The sequence below is a fragment of the Crassostrea angulata genome, chromosome 8 (genome assembly GCF_025612915.1).
Source record: "Crassostrea angulata isolate pt1a10 chromosome 8, ASM2561291v2, whole genome shotgun sequence".
NCBI classification, from domain to species: Eukaryota; Metazoa; Mollusca; class Bivalvia; order Ostreida; family Ostreidae; genus Magallana; species Magallana angulata.
Window position 1 is genome coordinate 3,681,401 of NC_069118.1, and position 13,718 is coordinate 3,695,118.

Below are 13,718 nucleotides of genomic sequence, written 5' to 3' on the forward strand. Positions count from 1 at the left end.
AGAGAGAGAGAGAGAGAGAGAGAGAGAGAGAGAGAGAGAGAGAGAGAGAGAGAGAGAGAGAGAGAGCGACGATATATGTATTACTTTAATCTAAGGTATTAATTGTACAGCAGGCCAAGACATCTGTGTAAAATCTAGTAGAGCATTAAATATGCTGCTGAATTCTCAAGTGAAATAGTTATGTATAAAGAATTAATATAGTCTTTCGTCAACTTATGTTTATGATTTCAGTAATTTTAAAGTTAATATCAATATATGACAATCAAAATCTTAAAACAGGTGCATGCATCCGTTGTGTGCACAATAAGTAATGTAGAAGTAACACATTTAGTTATTCTTCAAGACTCTTGGACCTGGCTTTAGTAAAAACTTAAAAAGGTTTCACAGGTTTTATTTTCTATCAAACGAAATGTATTGTTTGTTTTAAAGATAATGGCTATTGAAATTCTTTCGACCTCTCAATACTCATGAATGTACATGCAAACGAACCTATATGAATACGGTTTGTTGATGCAGCGGCCTCTGAGAAAAGACTTTGTCATTTAGGTAGCTAAACACAGTTTCGTATAATTCCAGGGGTTTTTCTCTGGGGAAAAGCATGATGGGTAGGGATTTTCCTGCTATTTTTATGCGGTATACATGAAAATCAAATTTTTAAACTCTCAGTTGCATAATATAGTGAATTATCTTTCGAATACATGAAAGAAGTATGTAGAAACATTTTAAAAATTAATTTTGTGAGACTCTAAAATAAAGGGCGGTAACTCCAAAAACATCCGGATCTTACACATGCAGATTTTCATGACTTTTTTAGCGGGTAACATAGCTCTTTAAAAAACTGGCGAATGTACCCTGAAAATACTATGAAATGATGCCTCAGGACTTGTTCTTGAAAATGTACAGAAATAAAAATGGCTGATTTGGTTGCATTCTGCTTTTAGGGGGAGCCTAAAATACATGGGTGTACTGCATTTAGAGGCATCCTTTTGTCTATTTTCCGCATGTTTTGAGTGCCAAATAAATTCTAGCATTAAGTTACATGTGCATCATTCTTAAATATTTAAAAAATTCACAATTTTATCTTTCTATTGATATATAGATATATATGTAACATGTTTTAACAATTTATTTTTATAGGGGTCAGTTTTGCTTGCCCCTCATCTGAAAACGTCCTTATAACGTTACATATAAAACTGTGTTTTGCACCCTTAATTAAGGGAACACATACTATAACGTTGATCCGTCTTTTTCTTACAAAATTGCTGCGTTAGCATTTTTGTTCAGTCAGTAGAGTTTTAGTTTGACCCTCAAGCATCAAATAAATGTATAACATGCTTTGTGCATGTTTCATTTCTCACTTTATGACATTGGGTATATGGTTGTGTATTTTGACGTGTTGTTTAACATTGTGATGCATTAGCATTGTGACATGTTTAAGTGTGACATCATGTCAACAAAGCCGCTCCGATCATGAGTTCATAACTTTTAGTTCCAATAATAGAATAGAGAGAATATGATACACTTATTTTATGTGTATGTGTATTTTATTATGTGTTAAAATGAGTATCCGGTTATGGACTTTTGAGCCGCTCTATTAATTCAACAAAATTTCATATGAAATGATTACACATGTGTGCATAATTCAAATAGACAATTGTGTAAAGTATCCGAAATTGTATTTGACGGGAGTGGGGGTGGTATTATTTTTTTTAAATTTGTTTGTCATCAGTATCAAATGCGCAGTACCAGTGGTTATGTTCAATTCATTAAATAAAGTAGAATTAGTAAGTGGAAAGTCAGTTTTGAATCTTGAACTGCGCAGTCGTGTTCGAAAGGTCTATCTTTGTATTTGACACATCCTACCTAAATGACAATAGCTCGGCCATTTTTTCACTAAATTCAACTTTGTGTACACCAAAATGTTTGTAATATTCTCCTCTTTGCATCAAAGCATTAAAAAGTGGCATACAAAAATATTTTAGTTCCTTTAATGTCACTTTAAATTAGACACAAATGCAGTAATTGAACGTTTTACTATCCGCTCTCTGTCGTCAAGTATTTTCTAGAATGTAAAAGATTGGGGAATTGAGTTTAACTGAGTTTGTAAAATATTGAAAACTGGTGAATTTACAGTTTCTCTTCGACTTTTTATAAACATTTATTTGTGGTTACCTATCCTTGTCTTTCTGTAAACATATGTTTGTGGCTATCTGTCCTTGTCTTTTTGTAATCACATTTTTGTGGCTGTCGTCGCCTTTTTGTTACATTTATGTGGCTACCTGTCCTAGGCTTTTTAGCCGGGCCCTGCTGAAAGCTAATGTTACTATAAATAGCACAAAACTGTTGTTTATAGCTGCTTACAAAATTTGGTCGCTCTCTTACGCTTTGTCGACATTTAAAGCATAAGAGAGAGAGAGAGAGAAAGAGAGAGAGAGAAAGAGAGAGAGAGAGAGAGAGAGAGAGAGATTTCAGTCTTTACTACACAATATGCATAAAGATAACAAAAAAATCCCTGTTTTCAGTACTTCAATACTTTGATTGTAAACTTTTATTTGTGGCTACCTGTCCATGTCTTTTTGTAAACATATTTTTGTAACTATCTACCCTTGTCTTTTAGTGAACATATTTTTTGTGGCCGTCGTCGACTGTCTGTAAACATTTATGTGGCTACTTGTCGTGACTAACGTCTTTAAGCGCTTTGGAGCTCAAAGGTGCTGTAGCTCCTTCTGGTTCCGGAGGCTCAAGATTATTTAATCAACAACTTTCCACTATAAGCCAGAAGCAAAGCGTTTCAGATCGACAATTAAATAATCAATTTTTTCCAGTAACTAGCAAATTTCTCTTCTATATCAAACAACAACTATTGGAACCTTAATATCTGGTGACATGAATATCGGTGAAGACATGCAGAAAGAAAGAATTAATAATAAATGACTCGTTTTTCTCGCTATCCTCTCATCTTGAATTAGTTTTCTTATCCATTCTCCAGGGAAATCCTCTTCAAGCATATTATTACAAAGCTATTATGCTTCATTAACATTAACAAGTTTCCCAACCAGTTGGAGAAGGATTATACTATAACTATATGTACATGTACTCTATCTTGCGATAATCAAATTCATGAAAATACCGAGATTATTGTGATGAAAGGATAAGTTTTTTTTTCAAAACTCGAATTCTGAAATTCAAGGCTATGAAGTTTTTAAAAGATGGATATAAATGAATATTAATTATTCAAAAGATATAAACAGCAATCGATATTTTTAATGTAGAAATAGATAAGAATTAAAAATTGGTTTCTAGCATTTTTCCACCGATTTTTCTAACATGTATTTGGGAATATGTCCATATCAAATTTTACCCAGCTGGCTGGTCAATAGATAGGGTCGTTGGTAAAAAAAAAACCGATTGCGAAAAAGTGTACTTTTTCATACATTGAGAATATAAGCCTAAACCTGAACTTTGAGTTCATTTTCAACAAACGAAATTTATTTAAATTTCAAAACAAATAATGATGATACAGCTTTTAAAAGTAGGTCAAATTATTTGTGTATTTATCTTCGATATTGCAATATTGCATTAGAATCGATCACAGTCAGAATTTTGGATGTTTATGGATCTTCGCGGATTAATGTTTAAAGCCTCGGATTAATTTCAACCTTATACGGTAGTGATGTTACAGGAACACAGAAAATGGCACATCATTTTAAAGAGAGCTTACAATCGACATAACCCAGTAATGTTTTCATTCCACTGACTAATAATTGACTGCAGCTGTCAAGGTTTTTAATGGATTTGTTCAAAATCGATTTCTAGCTATAGCTCAGCTTGTTTTTTTGGTTAGATAATATTTTAGTTCTCATTTAGACCTGGCACGGATAAAACGTAATAACGCCTGCATTACGTCAGACGTTGTTTTGTGACGTATGGATAATTACTTTGAAGATAAGATCCCATAAAAAAGATATACAACTTGCATGTTAACATAATTATCTTGCATGTTAATATGGTTTTCCTGCCTGTTGACATTATCTATCATGCAAATATGGGGCTGAAATGTATGCCATTGTGATTTAACTATCATTTAGCGAGACTAGTAGAATATAAAGTTGAGGGAGTGAATTCAATATTTCTTGGTCTTTTATGATAAAAAGTGGTTATGAACATTTTAAAGTGTCTTTAAATAATACAATATTTCTTAAAATAATATAAAATTTAATTTTACAAAATAATTGTTTCCCCTTTATTTTGACCATCAAGAAATATAACCAGTGTCTCATCACATATTGATGTCTACATCGCCTTACTAATCTGATAATGCCATATCCTTAACAATGATAATACCATTAAAAATATATGTTTATAGGAAAACACCACTTTTGTCTCTCAGTCGATATGTTACCCAGGGGCATGCTTAATGTATGAACCATTCCTAAAACGAGGCAAGGTACTAACAAACAGGTCGATAAAACAAGATAATCAACAGTCTCCAATGAATCATCATTTCGTAAGTTCTATGGTCGATACAACGACCTTGTCAGCAAAAAATAAACTTTTACTTGATCGAATTTTTCATATTTATTTTTAGCCCATAATTATTCACCGAACTGTCTACGGATTTCCCGTTTTCCGATAACGACAGAGAGCACACGGCGGGTGTGACCGGTCAACAGAGGTCAACAGAGGATGCTCCCTCCTCCATGGCGTCTGATTCTACCTCTATTTTTTGTAATGGTCCGTGTTTGTTTTGCTCCTTATTTGCATTTTTTGAGGGCTTTTGAATTTGAACACTGCTTGTTATCATTTTTAGGCCTGCATTCCAATAAGTCTTCCTTTATACGTTCTTAAGCTCCTACTTGTACAAGTATGACAGAACGTGGTTATAAAGTTGAATTATTTTGAAAAACAAAAGCGTAAAAGATTGAAATTGTTGATGTTAAGAAATAAACTCCTGTAATTTCCTTGAATGGTATTTATATGGCCTTGCATTATGCCGCATAATATCGTATATACACATCGTCAGGTCTAGATCTGATATTAACAGGGAAACATAAAAAAGAAAGACACGCTCCCTCTGTATTTAAACTTTCAATCTCGAGTGTTAGCGATAAGATGCTCGCAAATTATTGATAGTACAAAAAACTTCATTTCAAGAAAATTATTCTTAAATTTTCAAAACTGTAATATAAATGATTGCCAAATAGCGGTATATTGATCGTCGTTGTCAAATATTCCCAAAGCCTAGATATGAACCCATTTGCAGACAAACATCGATTATATCCTTTAAGTTCATAAAAGGAACAGATAGTTTTTTTTTTTTTAAATCGAATTTTAAATTTGTGTTAACCTGAGTCTCCGCTTGTCAATTATAACGACACTTTTTTTGTCAGCCATTTTAAAATCTTAATCATCTACGCTTTTGTTTTCTAGGACAATTTTAAATTTTATAGACATATTTAATCACACTTGTAGTGTGTAAGTACACAAGGCCCATAAAACAGTGGAACATATTGGAGTTCACCATAATTCTTTGAATTGTGGAACCATTTTTATTTACTGTAGTTCTTATCATATATAGAAGCATTATTTATTCTCTTTTTAAAGTTATGACAGCCTGATAAAAAAATATATTAATCTATATAAATGCAGACCAGAGTTGCGTTTTACAAAAGAACTATCGACTTACGATTAAATTATTGAATGCTAATTAATCACCAACTAATTAACGATTTATTGTTATGGCTGGAAAATATAACTACGGGAACTGTAATATTTGTAAACAAAAGGTTTTATGTCAATTTTGTTCTCTAAATATCGTTTTACGGGACTGTAAATATTTACGACTTTGTCGTAAGTTCTTTTGTAAAATGCAGTCCAGAACATAAAAAAAATTATCCTGTTAGTTCAAGAGTAAAAAATTAAAATTTTTGTTGTTTCTAAAGAGTAAAAAATTAAAATTTTTGTTGTTTCTAAGGACTAGATTACTTGTAAACAAAAAAAATGTAAACATAACAACGAATTTTGTATCTCGCTTGTATATCGACCGTGACATTTAATGTTTGTGATTATAGGTCCTGAGTATTTATTTGTTATTTTATAGTCAACACACTCAATAAAATACATTCTATACCGATTGATCTAAACCTACAACATATTGAACCTATCCGTTGACACGATGACCAAATTGAATTTCTATTTAATTGTACTTTTTTAGATTCCAAACCAGGTCTGATATTTTCAATATATCGTAGCTGTTTCTTTTTTAAAGATATCATTATAATCAGTAATCGATTGTTCGGTAGGGACAGTTCCCAACGGATTTGAGTTTTTTTTTTTAAATTTTATCGAAAAAGCCAATTCCGTGCACTCAATTGTATGGTTGTTTTTCTATTAGATTCGACATTTCAAACAGTTTTTTTTTAAATCCCTGTTTGTAACAGAAGTCTAAAGTATATCTGAAGTGAATAAAATAAGGTGAATGTGCATTATATTAAATGTGTTTTATGCCTAAAACTTTGAGTTTTGAATAGCGCTTTAGAAATTTGCTAAAAGTTAGATTTAATCAAATACAATAATTCATGTCTTTTACGTGGCAGACACATTGTACTACGATTTATGTCCTCAAAAAAGATTTGTTGTGTTAACAGTAATCAGACTTTAGAAACCTTTTTATTTTCCTGTGTTGTGCGTTATTGTTCAAATACCATTTTTCAGTATGATTTGCAAAATGAAATAAACAATATTTTAAAAACGTTTATTAAAATCTTAAGAAAGGGTGAGAAATGGTTAAATTTTGTAACTTCATAGATGCATTAAAACTAAATTTTCATTTTGTAGAGTGCTGAAAATAACATTTAATTATTTTTATTAATTTTAACTATAATATCAGGTTAGTAGGATGTATTAAGTACTTTGATTTAAAAGAACGCAGAATAAGATTTGATCAAATTTGGAGAACTAAGTAAGATTGTACAAAATTATACATTTGAAAAAATATAAAAATCGTACAGAAATAATTAGTTTTTTATACAGTTTTTGGAAAAAAAAATCAGTGAAGTCATAAAAACAGTTGAGTGTTTTTTTAAAGGAAAATATTTTTTCTATCCTTTTGTATAGTTGAATGGGAAATTTAAGATATTAGAGACTAATAAGTACACAGCTGCTGTTGTATTATTTAACGACAAAACTAGGGCGAACGCACGATTATCTTCAAACTTTTAAAATGTTTACCCATAAATGATCGGCAAATACGGTTCAGGTAAAATGTTTGAAAAACTCTCTTTATATTTACACAAACTACAAAATAAATGCACACGTTCGTGAACATCTATAAAATACAAATAGAAACATGCAACTGAAATACTGAAATTCAATATATTGTCATTGAAAAGTATTTTTACAGCTTTTATCCTATTGGTTGTTGTAAAATATTGGTTTACGTAATACTACGCCGTATAGTAACATGAAAGATCGTAATACCAAGCTAAATGAAAGTATAAAATATTTAAAAGCCCCCATGTAATTTATTACTGTAGCAATAAAGTATATTTTTAATAAATCTAACCTCTGAATACTACATGTACTTCGAGTTATAATCTATGATGTATTAAATAGCAATCTGTTATTCCAGGTGAAGCATCATTCTGGCACAAGAAAGTGAATTGGTCCATCTCTTGAAATAGTACCAGCTGATTCCTTCTCCGTGGTTGTTATTCCCGTACTCGCCATTCAGGCTAGATCGTCCCTCATAGTCCCTCATTGTACCACCACCCACCGCGCCACCTCAAAGCTTCATTTGTTGAGACAAAGTCTTTGTCATTATCATGGGTGGAGAACTTAGCGTCGTTGTTGCAGTGAATATTAGTACACGATCAACCATTACCAGGAATATTTAATAACGTATAATCAGATTACATGTAGGTAAGTTCTATGATTCTCATCACTGAATAAGTAACAATTATTTACATTGTTCTTTTAATTACTGTGGTTCTTACCTGAAGCAGTTATCAACCTTTTCAAGCTACCATAGTTAATCATACGACGTGTAACATTTAGTGGTATGAAACAGAGATAACATATTACACTATTTATCAAACATAATAGACCTCTTTAACATTAAGTATAACAAGGCACAATTTTTTGGCACATTCTCTTAATTCTTTCTTTATATTATTATATATTTGTTTACACTCAGAATTCCACTTTAACATATATATATTTATGCATTAAGGATAGCCTGCTGTCCCGGAATAACCAGACAAGTGGATTTTATATTTGTCTTCCTCCCCCGCAATGTAGAAACTGCTATACTCAGCAAAAGCAGTCTCATCCCCTGCCTTAAGTTCCACACGCAGGACAGTATAACCATTCTGAACGATTTGGCAGATATTGTGATGTCCTGAAAGAATGGGTCACAAAGTAAAGATGGAGATAGTTCTTTCTTTGAGAAGGAAGGGAACAATAAATTTATAATTAGAATTGTACACATATAATGTATTTTTATCAGTTTTTATTGGATGGCTTATCTTCCATATTGGAAACATGTCACTTATTAACAAAAAGAACAAAAACTAGAAAATATATCGAGCCATCATTGCGAAATCTTGTGGACAAAAACCGGAAAAAATGGGTACCCAATTTTCGAGCAATAGTGAGCTCTAAAGAAAGGCGCCACTGGCGTAACACTTCATATTCATATCTCTGATAGTTTTCGAGATCAAGCGTAAACAAAATGGGAGGTAAAAGTTACAAAATCAGCTATAAATATATACCGGAAGTGACGACGGCAAAAATATCAAAAAGCAAAATAAATTCATATCACTTCCAATCATCTGTGAAAAAATGGTTGAAATCGGTTAGATAGTTACCTGGAAATCGCGTATACAAAATTGGTGGAAAAAAAATAAGAAGACACAGTACGACAGGTCTTCCGTTGGAAACGGAAGACCTTAATGAAACATGGACCCATTGCTAAATGCGTAGAGCAGTATATTTTTTAAAGATGCAATTGAATGTAAAGCAAATACTGAACCTTTAAAATGAGATAACAAATCGCAATACAAAATGGTAAGTCTTACAAACGATTTCCTTTTAACAGGAAATTAAATCACTATAAAGAAATATCATTTAGTGTAGTCCTAACAACATTAGTAATACGTATCAGAACATATTAGTTATACGCTAGTATTTATTAAAGGATTATCAAGAACTGAACAAATCAAATCCTCTACGTGTTTGATCTTAATTAAAATTTACTTGAAATAATTTGCACAGTTTCAACGTATGAAAAGAAAAACAGGGTATATTCCAAAAACCTACGGATCCAGAGTAATGAAGCAACGTTTAACGTTACCTAATTCATTTTTGTACTCATTTCACGCTCTATAGAAGCTGACAGAACCAACTAATCTTTTTTGCATCACCTAGAAGAAACATTAGGATAGAATTGCAATTAACTTACAAGTTATCATTGTTTAATAATGGAAGAAAGTACTTATATATAGTCTTTAGGGTTTGTTATTTAATGATGGTTTTAAAGGTCAAACCTTTATATTCCAATGATGATAACAATTGTATATTATTATTTAGTAATTCGATATTTTAAGTTTAAAAAAAGAAAAAAATAAAGAAATTAAAGGTAAACACCTTCCCTCAATAATTATTTATTGCTTGTACTAAGCCAAAGATATGGGGAGATTTTTTTTTTGCGTGGTGTATTATGTCATATCTATGTCGGGTCTAGTGATGAAATACATAGTTTATATTGGAATACACGATTGCCTAAAAAGTGACACAGAAAGAAATTGAAATGCAGCTTAATTTATGTCCTTGAGTAAAAATACGATGTTGTTGATTTCTATAGATCTTTATTCCATGTTGTTCAGCGTTTAAAGACAGAAATGCTAAAATACATATCATTTTTAGATAAGTACGATTATGTGCCAATAAAAAGCATTGGTCGTGATTTGCTGCAATATCAAATTGACAATAGGCTTTAAGTCAACTTCTTTTTTGTTAAATATGTGCCATATTGCCAATTTGATTCTTTTAACATTTTATTTGTTTAATCTAAATAGATGCAAACCTGCGACGTTTCTAATGATTTCTTAACGTTTTGATTAAAATCTAAAATTAAGTCTTTACCAAAAACAAAATAGCACTGAGGTTCTATTCACACAGTGAAAACCCACGGGATCATACTGGGCAGTTTAGTCAACTGAACGATTACTAAAAGCTAGCAAACAAGAGACTGAATGGTACAGCCTCATTAGTCACCTTTCAAGACTTCATGTATCAGGTCAATATACAATTGTTGGAATGACCCTCATCCTTTCAGATATAAAGACCATTTGAGTAAATAGAGGTCAAATTAACATTTATGAAAACCAGCACTCTTTACGAAGCACCATGGGTGCTCAAGTCAGGGTGGTTCTCTCGACCCAGAAAGTAGACCAGTACATTCCATCAAAAGTCCGAAAGGATGCACTGTTTTGGCAGTATAATACGAGCAAGACGTGGCGTCACATGGAAACGGAATTAAAATACAGCAATATATCTGATACATTGGATTGTTCTTTTCAATGTCAATGACACTAAATTAAATGCTCTTTTTACAGTCATGATACTGGGAACTATACAGAAGATCAGCTAAGATTGCACAAATTTTTAAAATTATTTACCATAAAGTTCATTGCTTAATCACGAAAACCAGAATTAATTCTAGATACTTGTATTGTTGATAATGCAATTCACAAGAATAATACGCCTCATATTGCTGTCAAATTAATAAACTGAGATTGAGTAAACTCTCTATTCATTGGTAAATTATAATGTTAACTGATTTTTGCAAAACCCTTTTTAAAAACCATTACAATTCACTATTTTTGATATCTACTTTGATAAAACAGATAACAGAAAGAATATTTTCTTACGTCAAAACTCGTTGTAAGACAACACCTATTAATATCCGTCTAGAGTTTTCTAAAACGTTTCAATTACTTATTTGTCGGATCAAAAAGAAGGTACAGTCTATTTCAATATTTGCCCTTAAATTCAAAAGTTGTTTAAATCTTATGAAAATGCACATTTGCCAACTTGAATATATATGTATATAAAGTACTAAGTTATACACTTTAATCTTGTTTCAAAAATGATAATGACTTTAATATTTTGACATATTTCTAAGATTTAGTCAAATATGATGTAAAATGGCACAGTTTCTTGTAGTTTTTGAAGTGGAAAATGTGTCTGCAGCCGTCGCCCAGAACGAAAATGATATGTGATATCACATGATAAAGCTATAATGTGAGTTTCATCGTGGGCGACAGTTGCAGACATAGTTTTCTAATGACAAAAACACTGAGGAAATTACGGTAAAATGCACTGTTTATGACGTCCCAGATACCCTTGTGAAAAGTCTAATCAGGTGACTATTCATAGGCTGACTCTTAGTTTTTGGGTATTCTGTGTAAATAAATGTTGCATTTCCATTTTTTGTGATATTTTTAAAACTCACTCTTAAACAGGGCAAAATATGACTGAAACTGTATCTAGTTCTTTAATTTTATACCAAAAAATGGTTTTGCAAGGAGATTTTTACGATGCTGCCAGTTGTTGCTCAGAAAATCCATTCAAAGTCGATGGTTCTTTGTTTGGCCTGCAGGCTTTGAGTTCTTCCTCTTTGACTCTACTACATGCAGTTTTATATCTTATTCTTATCGAAATAGGTTAGGCCTCCTAGTGTTCATTAAAATCAATTAAAGTTCTATTCCCACATTACAACCTTGCTAAAGGTTAAGTTTATTACATTTTATACCCTTTTGCCGTCTTCCTATAATGAAACAATCTTGTTACGAGGGGATATAATAAAATGTCGACACACAACATCATTTGTTATTTGAATGAACTGGAAAATAAAGGGACCTAGATACGATTTGAACTCAAAATTTTTAATCTGATTTTTCCATTTGTAATGTTGAGAATGGTTAATATGGACATATGTTATACTTTGTTCAAATATGAAAGTCAAGTATTAAGTTATAAAAAGAATACAACAGGATACAGACTTTGAAATTCTTTGTTTTGTAAAGAAAGCTAGAGTCCTGTTATAGTTTACATACTGTGGAATCATTATATTTCGTTGTGGCTCAATTTTCGTGGAATTTGTGTGTACCTCTCATCCTCGAAATAACATCCTCCACGAATTAATAAATTAGGGTAATAAAGTCATATTTCCTTTGTAGGTTTTAGAGAATACACGAAATTACGTCCCCATGAACCTGTAAAATTTAAGCAATCCACGAAAATTGGCCCCCACGAAATTTAATGATTCCCCAGTATGTGTTACATTGGTACGAGTTTCCATCAAATGTTGCTGTCTTTTTTATTTTAATTATGAACACACTGAATTCGTTTGTACTTTGTTTGCCAAGAGTTAATTTCTCAAAGAAATGATAATTCCATACATATATATCTTACAACATTTGTAAATAAATATAAGACTACAACAAATTGATATAAATAAAATCAGAAATAGCAATCGCATTGTAGATGATAAATCTTTGTTAATATACTAACATTAATAAAGTTATATCATTTTTCGATGAATTTTGTCTGTTTTAAATTAGGTTGAATATTTTAAACGTTTGTTTAAGTAACTGTTAAGAAATAAACAGTGCGTTGACCCCTTCTTTGTAAAATATGTCAATAAAGATGGATAAAATGCATGATTAAGTGTTTTATAACTTAGAAATTGAAGAAGTGGCCTAACCGTCACTAATATTTTATAAAGCAGTCCTCAACCCAAATTCATAAAAGAAAAATGCATATATCTGAGATCAAATCTCAAACTTGAAGCTGAGTATCCCCAAGTACCCAAACTCTGTCACCATAAGCAGAAAACGTCCCGCGTTTCTCTGTAAATTATTTTTTGTGGTTTTTATCATTTGCAATCACTAAATATAATCTGAAACAATATAATTTATAAAATTATTAACAAAAATATTTTTATGTTTATTCAAATAAGCCCTCTGAATACGACGTTTATCACGCGTGCTTATTATATCTTATGAACCTAACTCCGTCACCCACATGCTCTATGATATGGCAGGGAATGAAGACACATTAACAATTTAGTTAAAACTCCATTTGTATCTAGTCCAAGTTATAATAAGTAAAAATGGTGCACACAATTTAATTGTATTTAATTTCACCGAAATGAAATGATCGCCAGAATAAAATATGGGTCCATGTAACAACAATCACAATGGCCTTTACAGAATGTATGGATGCCGTTCGATTTATGTCCTTACTTATTTCAAATATTTTACATCATTAATTAATATATTACCTATTATATTATTTATTTATTACATTTTTAGAAATGTATCATATTCTAAATAGCGATATACCGGATATATCTATACCCTGTATAAGGCAAAAGTTACGGCATGAGCGATTTGACGTTATCATCAAGAATAGTGCATAAAGGCTATTGCAGATTGAAAAAAATGTGTATTACCTTAATCAAAAATGTATTACATGTGATATGTTTCATTTTGACATCTCTAAAAATGGCTGACCACCGTAAATGATCGAATGGGCCCGCATGTCAGAAATATCGATATTTTAGTGCACCCATGAAAAAGTTTTAGCTGATTTCACACAATTATTGGTGCATAAAATGAACAAGGTTTAATTCTGTTATTTTTTGACACATT

At 31.4% G+C, this 13,718-nt stretch overlaps 1 pseudogene; it reads right to left on the minus strand.

Annotated features, from left to right (window-relative positions):
* Positions 1-7,621: 7,621 nt before the first annotated feature.
* LOC128159178 (tenascin-R-like) lies at positions 7,622-9,419 on the minus strand (annotated as a pseudogene).
* Between the last annotated feature and the right edge of the window lie 4,299 nt (positions 9,420-13,718).